Here is a 6,166-nt window from a genome sequence, read left to right on the forward strand (position 1 = left end):
AGGTTATCTCTTTCCGAGGGTTAAAATGTGAGGGATTTGAAATGCCTGCAGGCCTGCCCAGTTACCAATCAGCTTGGATGCTGAATGGAAAACTAAAGCACACCAGTACCATGCTGCGCATAGACAGGATGGTTACACATGTGCTCCAGGGACAAGAACTGTGCAATACTCTGCCCTGCCATTTCCTCTCAAGGATTCCTGCCATGCCCAGGAATCCCCTTGCAGACAGCAAGGGTTTCCGGCCTACTTTGTCATTAGCAGACAGCCCCCTCCAGAGGGAGCAGTTGAGCAGCAACAGTCAGCTCCCTGCTATAGAAGCCAATACCAGTCCTGTCCTGGAAAGAGCCATTTCCAGTCCTGTCCTGGGGCTGAGATGGACAAAGCAATGGAGGTAGTGGTTGCTTAGTGATGACGCTGCCCCCCAGGGAACCCTGAGTAGGGGCAGCCTCTGTTCCAGCATCACAGGACTGGGGCAGGGAAGTGGGAGGATGACTGTTAGCAGGAACAGCTGTTGCTAAATCTGGGCGTATTCAGGTTACGCTCACAGGTGAAGAATATCTCTCAAAGGGTGTGTGTGTGTGTGTGTGTGTGTGTGCGCGCGCGTGCACGCGCATGTGCAGCACACGCACCCTTTGTGCCTTTCTGCCATAAGAGGAGGGTATCAGGATGAATAATGAGGAGCTGTATAAAGGTAAGGGCGGGAGGTATTTTAAGTATTTCACTTAATGGTTTTTGGCCATTTATTTGCTAAACAGAAAGACCCTCTTTGGGGACTTTATCTGAGACACTGTCCCAGGTGATCTGATAGCAGCAGGGAGGTGGAGAGATGGGGACACACAGACATCCCAGGTACAGTGGCAGCAAGGGCTGCTTATCCTGGAAGCTAGGGGAAGAGTTAGCTGAGGAAACTGCAGGAAGCCCTAACCAGAAACCTGGGCTTCAGACTTGGGTTTTGGAGGAGGGAATGTAGGGTAGATTCAGAATGATAGTAAATCTTCTGTTTTTTGAGCACTTACTATATGCTAGGTACCTTAGATATACTACTAATACCTCCAAACCTTATGAGGTAAGTACCAATCACTCCCGTTTTATAGATCAGTAAACCGAGATTTAGAGGTGGAGTCGCTTGCCCAGGTGTTACATAGCTAGTGATGAGCAGAGCTGAGGTTTGCTTGCGGGAGGCTGACTCTGGAGCCTGTGCACTTAACCTCTGCCCTGCTCGGCCTCCCCACTACTAGCACTACCTCACCTCCTGCCCTTGCTGCCTTCCACTTCTGCTTTCCCTCCTGGACTGGGAGCTCTCTCAAGGTAGGAATAGTGTCCCACTTGACTTTGTTTTCCTGGTGCTTGGCACAGTGCCTTGTGTATAGTAGTGATGAATGACTGAGCAAATGGAAGGATGGATGGATGGATGGATGATGTAGAAACCCAGGCCACTTCCAGGAGCTCATCATGAGGCCGCTATTATAGCTGTTTCCCCACTTCGCTGTCTAGAAGAGGTAGCTGCTTCCCTGGAGCCACAGGGATGCCCTGCCTTGTACTCTCTCTGGCTCTGTTGTTGCTATGGCAACTGCAAGTCTAGGCTCTGGCTGTCCTGCAGAGGGACGAGGAGAACAGAGGGGTCAGAAGGGCAGAGGCAAGAGACCCTTTCTGTTCCCCTAAACAGGGGGCATGCCCCAGACCCCTCCTGTGAGGTGCACAAACATTTTCTGAGCACCTGGCCAGCGTCTGGCCCTAAGGGAGGTGTGTGAGGGAACCCCCAGGGAAGACAGACTCCCATGTAGGAGGAGGCACTCCCATGTGGAGGGACAGCTCACACTGCTGGGGGAACCAGGCAGTAGGAGTTGGGCTGTAAGGAGCCCTCCTCAGAGCAAGGGGAAGAATCTCCGCAGTTTTTCTTGTTGAGTTTATTTGTCAGGCCCGAAGCTAAGTGCATCACACACGTTCCTTCATTTAACCTTCTCAATGGCTCTACGAGGTGGGCAGTATTATTCCTGTTTTACAGTTGAAGAAACTGAGGCACACCCAAGGCTCTTAGAAATGGTGAGACTTGCTGAGCTAGGACATGGCATAGCAGAGATTGAACACAGAGCCCACACTCTTAGTCCCTGTGCTGTTTATAGTGAGGCTCTCAGTCTCCTTGGCCTTAGCACCAGCTTTGTCATGAAGGCTGGAACCTCGTGGGGAGGACGTTGCATAGGCCTCCATACTGAGAGGGTATATGGAGAGAGGGCAGAGGACCTGCTCTTGTTTCTCTCTGGATTTAAACGTTCAGGCTGAGCAACCTTGCAGCTTAGTGTGGCATCTTGTGTTGCTCTGGATGTATGGAGCTTGTGCAGCTTCCCTGCCTGGCCAGAAGCCCTCTCCATAGATTTGTTTCCTCTTTGTGGCATTTTGTCCCTATGGAGAGGGCTTCTTAGAAACTGCACTGGGCAAAGCTGTGGATATCCAGAGGGCTGAACACCACTGACCTTCTCCCTGGCCCTGAATCTGGCTCTACATACAGCACCTGCTCTAGTCTCACTTGGCTCTGATTCCTGGGGTGGGAGTACATGGGGTATGTATGGGCTGACTCACTGTCCTTGGCTGGGAGAACTGGCGGCTGACCTACAGCTTCCAGACCCTTGGGGGGCTGATTCAGCACTAGCCATGCCTTTTGGAAGAGATGCAAGGCCATCGTCCCAGGAGACCTTTGGTCTAACATAGCCCGGTCCTTTCTTCAGGAAGAAAGCCTTCTTTGTGGCAGCAAGGCTGTGGGGGCTATGGGCGTCATCTCTGGGTAGTTGGGAAGATAGCCAAGGGCAGCTAATGGGAAGAAACGGGGCGTGGGTCTTTGCTATTTCTACTTTAAATAAAGTTGCTCCAAAAGAAACCTAAAATATCACTGACCTGTGGGTTTGAAAGAAACAGATGGGACGAAACTCTTCCAGACTCCCTAACCCACCGCTGTGCTACAACTCTCACTTCACACTTTTGAGGCCCACCTATTCCCATCAAGAAGAAATGTCTTTGAACATCTCTGAGGTTTATGTGGTTCCCTCTTTCTGAGAGACAATTTGTTGTCGACAGTTTTATTTTCTGGTTTCTTTGTGGGGCTGTAGAGAAACATCAAAGGGTGGAAAATGCCATTTTTTACCCGTAAAGGAGGGCCCCACATTGTGCAGGAGGAAATAAACCAGACCCGGGCTCAGATGAATGGAGCGAGTACAAGCATTTGAGAGACAGAACAATTATGTGGATTTGATTTTCTCTGGGGAGGCTCTTCACAGTTTCCCATCTGTAAGGGAGCAAAAGAGGTTATAGCTGAAACTCACAGCTGATCTGTTTTCACATTCCGCTCATGCGGGCTTCAGAGCCACACAATTTCACTTTCAATTACTTACCACACTTCATTGATCTCTGACTTACTTTGCAGCCATTGGTAGTCTTCCTATTAGACCCAGTTCCTTGGGGACAGAGCCCCCATCTTATACTTTTGTTCCCCACATAGAGCTGGACCCAGGCAGATCACATGCTCTTGCTCAGTACTTGGTCAAACACCTTTTCCTCACTGTTGATTCAAAATTTATTCAATGATGATTGAATAAATCCCAGGCAATGGTTATTTTTATAATAAGATGCTGGTGGTGAATCCATATACAGCAAGTACAGAATATGGAGATTACTGGGAGAGGATCATTTCAAAACAGGATTTGTGCAGAGACGTTCACTAGAGTGTTGTTTATAACAGCAAAAAGTGGAGACAACTGAAGTGTTCCTCAGTAGGGAAAGTTGGGTAAATTATGGTACATGCATACAGACAGTGAGATAGTAAGCAGCCATATATATATATATATATATATATATATATATTTTTTTTTTTTTTTTTTTTTTTTTTTTTTTTTTTGACACAGGGTCTTACTCACTCTGTCACCCAGGCTGGAGTGCAGTGGAGTGATCACGGCTCGCTGCAGCCTCTGCCTCCCAGGCACAAGCAATCCTCCCACCCCAGCCTCCTGAGTAGCTGGGATTAGAGGTACACGCCACCATGTCTGGCTAATTTATATATTTTTTGTAGAGACAAGGTTTGCCATGTTGCCCAGGCTGGTCTCAAACTCCTGGGCTCAAGCGATTTTCCTGCCTTGGCCTCCCAAAGTGCTGGGATTATAGGTGTGAGCTAATGCACTCGGCCAGTAAGCAGCTAGTTTAAAGAATAAGGCAGAGCCAAATGTTCAAAAAGATAACCAAGAAGAATTAGTCGGTATGATGCCATTTATGTAAAAAAGGACTAAAAGGATGCATATATATCTATACATACATGTGACACATACACAGAAAAATTTTGGAAGGCTACACCAAAAACTTCATATTGGTTATCTCTGGGGAGTGGACTAAGGAGTCAGAAGTGGGACCATTAGTCCGTTACTTAATTTTCCTGTTAGTACTTGAATTTTAAAATTATGACTGTATTATTGCTTTTATGTTTATTTTTTAAACAACAAACTAGTTAAACAAGCAAGCTATTTTTGGATGGCAATGAGAAAAGTTAACTCTAAAAGATGCCCTTCCCAGGGACAGGGGTGGGGCAAGGCAGAGTGGGGAGGAGAGGGAGGGCCCTGTTGAAGGCACACATTGCCCTTCACTCTGTGACTCTTGGCTCCCTCTGCTTTCGGTCGCTGGCCAAACCAAACAGCCTTCCAGCTCTGTCCCGTGAGGTGGAGATGAGACGGACCACGAAAATGTTCTGAATCACAGCCTTGGGGTAGCTTGAGTTAGGACTTCCTGGACATTCACCAACCACTGCCAGCTGCCACCAACCCTGCCCGGGAAGCCGGCCATGTACCCTACAGCACAGGACATGGATGGCACTGATCACATAGATAGGGACTCCTTAGTTTGGGGGTGAATCAAGTTACTATCTCACTCAAAACCCGCCAATGGCCCACCTCTGCTTGTTGTGAGGTCCAAATTTACCTTGTATTAGCATTCAAGGCTTTGCATGGTTCAGCCCCACTCTTATCTTTTCAACCTCATTTGCTACGACTTCTCAGTATATGCCAACATATACACCAGGACTGCCTGGGTTGGAATCTGGGCTGTGCTACTTACCACTCTGACAGTAGGTAAGTCACTTGCCCCTTCAGTGCCTGTTTCCTTATCTGGAAAGTAGGGAGGATAAGAATAGCACCTACATCATAGGACTGACATGGAACTGTGTGCATTAACAAACGTGTGTGCGGAACGGTGCCTGGCATACAGTAGGTGCTTCCCACCCTCACTCCATGCTTCTGGCTGGAATGTCTTTCCTGGCCACAGTCCTGGTCATTTTTCAGACTCTATCTGGCAGCGCCCCACCATGAGGCCTTCCCTAATCAGCCCAGATACCAGTGGTTCTTGGACATCCAGAATCACGTGGGGAACTTGGTGAAGTGCAGATTCTTCTACCTAACTTCTCAGGATCCCACTGGAGTCTGTGACACGGCCCAGGAAGCTGCCCCCAGGTGACACCCATATGTGTAGTGCAGGGTCACACTTGGAATAGCTCAGTACTTGGAAGGCCACCTTCTGCTGCCTCTCCTAGGGAACAGGCTTGGTCCTATTCATTTTCCCATCTTCCACAATGTCTCATGCACGTTAGGCTCCTGACAAATGCTTGTGGACTATTCATGACCTGCTTGGGAAAAGGGCTCACCATCTTATGCCTTCCCACCCTCTCTCTGAGGCTTACGGCACTAGCGTGAATGTGGGTGCCCTCATGAGAAGCTTGTGGTGTAGCTGATGCCACTTAGACCACAGATTCCAAGCAGGCTCACTGGCTTTTCCCAGGTCTATCTATCTTCCAATAGATCTGTAGGGAAAGTAGTCCACTTGGGTTTTCTTTAACTTTCCATTAAGAAAGAAAGTGAGAAGGCTTCCTCAGCTAGGGGTACCATCAGTCACTTGGGGGAAATCTTTAAAAATCGAGCCTAGCCTGACCACTCCAGACTGGATTCTGAGCACCATGTAGGTTCAAGGCGGGGTCAGGGCAATGGACCAGGTTGTCTGGGTGATTCGGATGACACCCTTGATGATGAACCAGAGCTCCACCCCCAGGTTCTCAATGGGGGCTGTGCTTCAGCCAGGCATGCAGAGGGGCTAGAGCTTTTGAGGACATAAGGCCCTTCCCCAACATAACCAGCCTCTTGGC

This window comes from Gorilla gorilla, chromosome 8 (genome assembly GCF_029281585.2).
Source record: "Gorilla gorilla gorilla isolate KB3781 chromosome 8, NHGRI_mGorGor1-v2.1_pri, whole genome shotgun sequence".
NCBI lineage: Eukaryota > Metazoa > Chordata > Mammalia > Primates > Hominidae > Gorilla > Gorilla gorilla.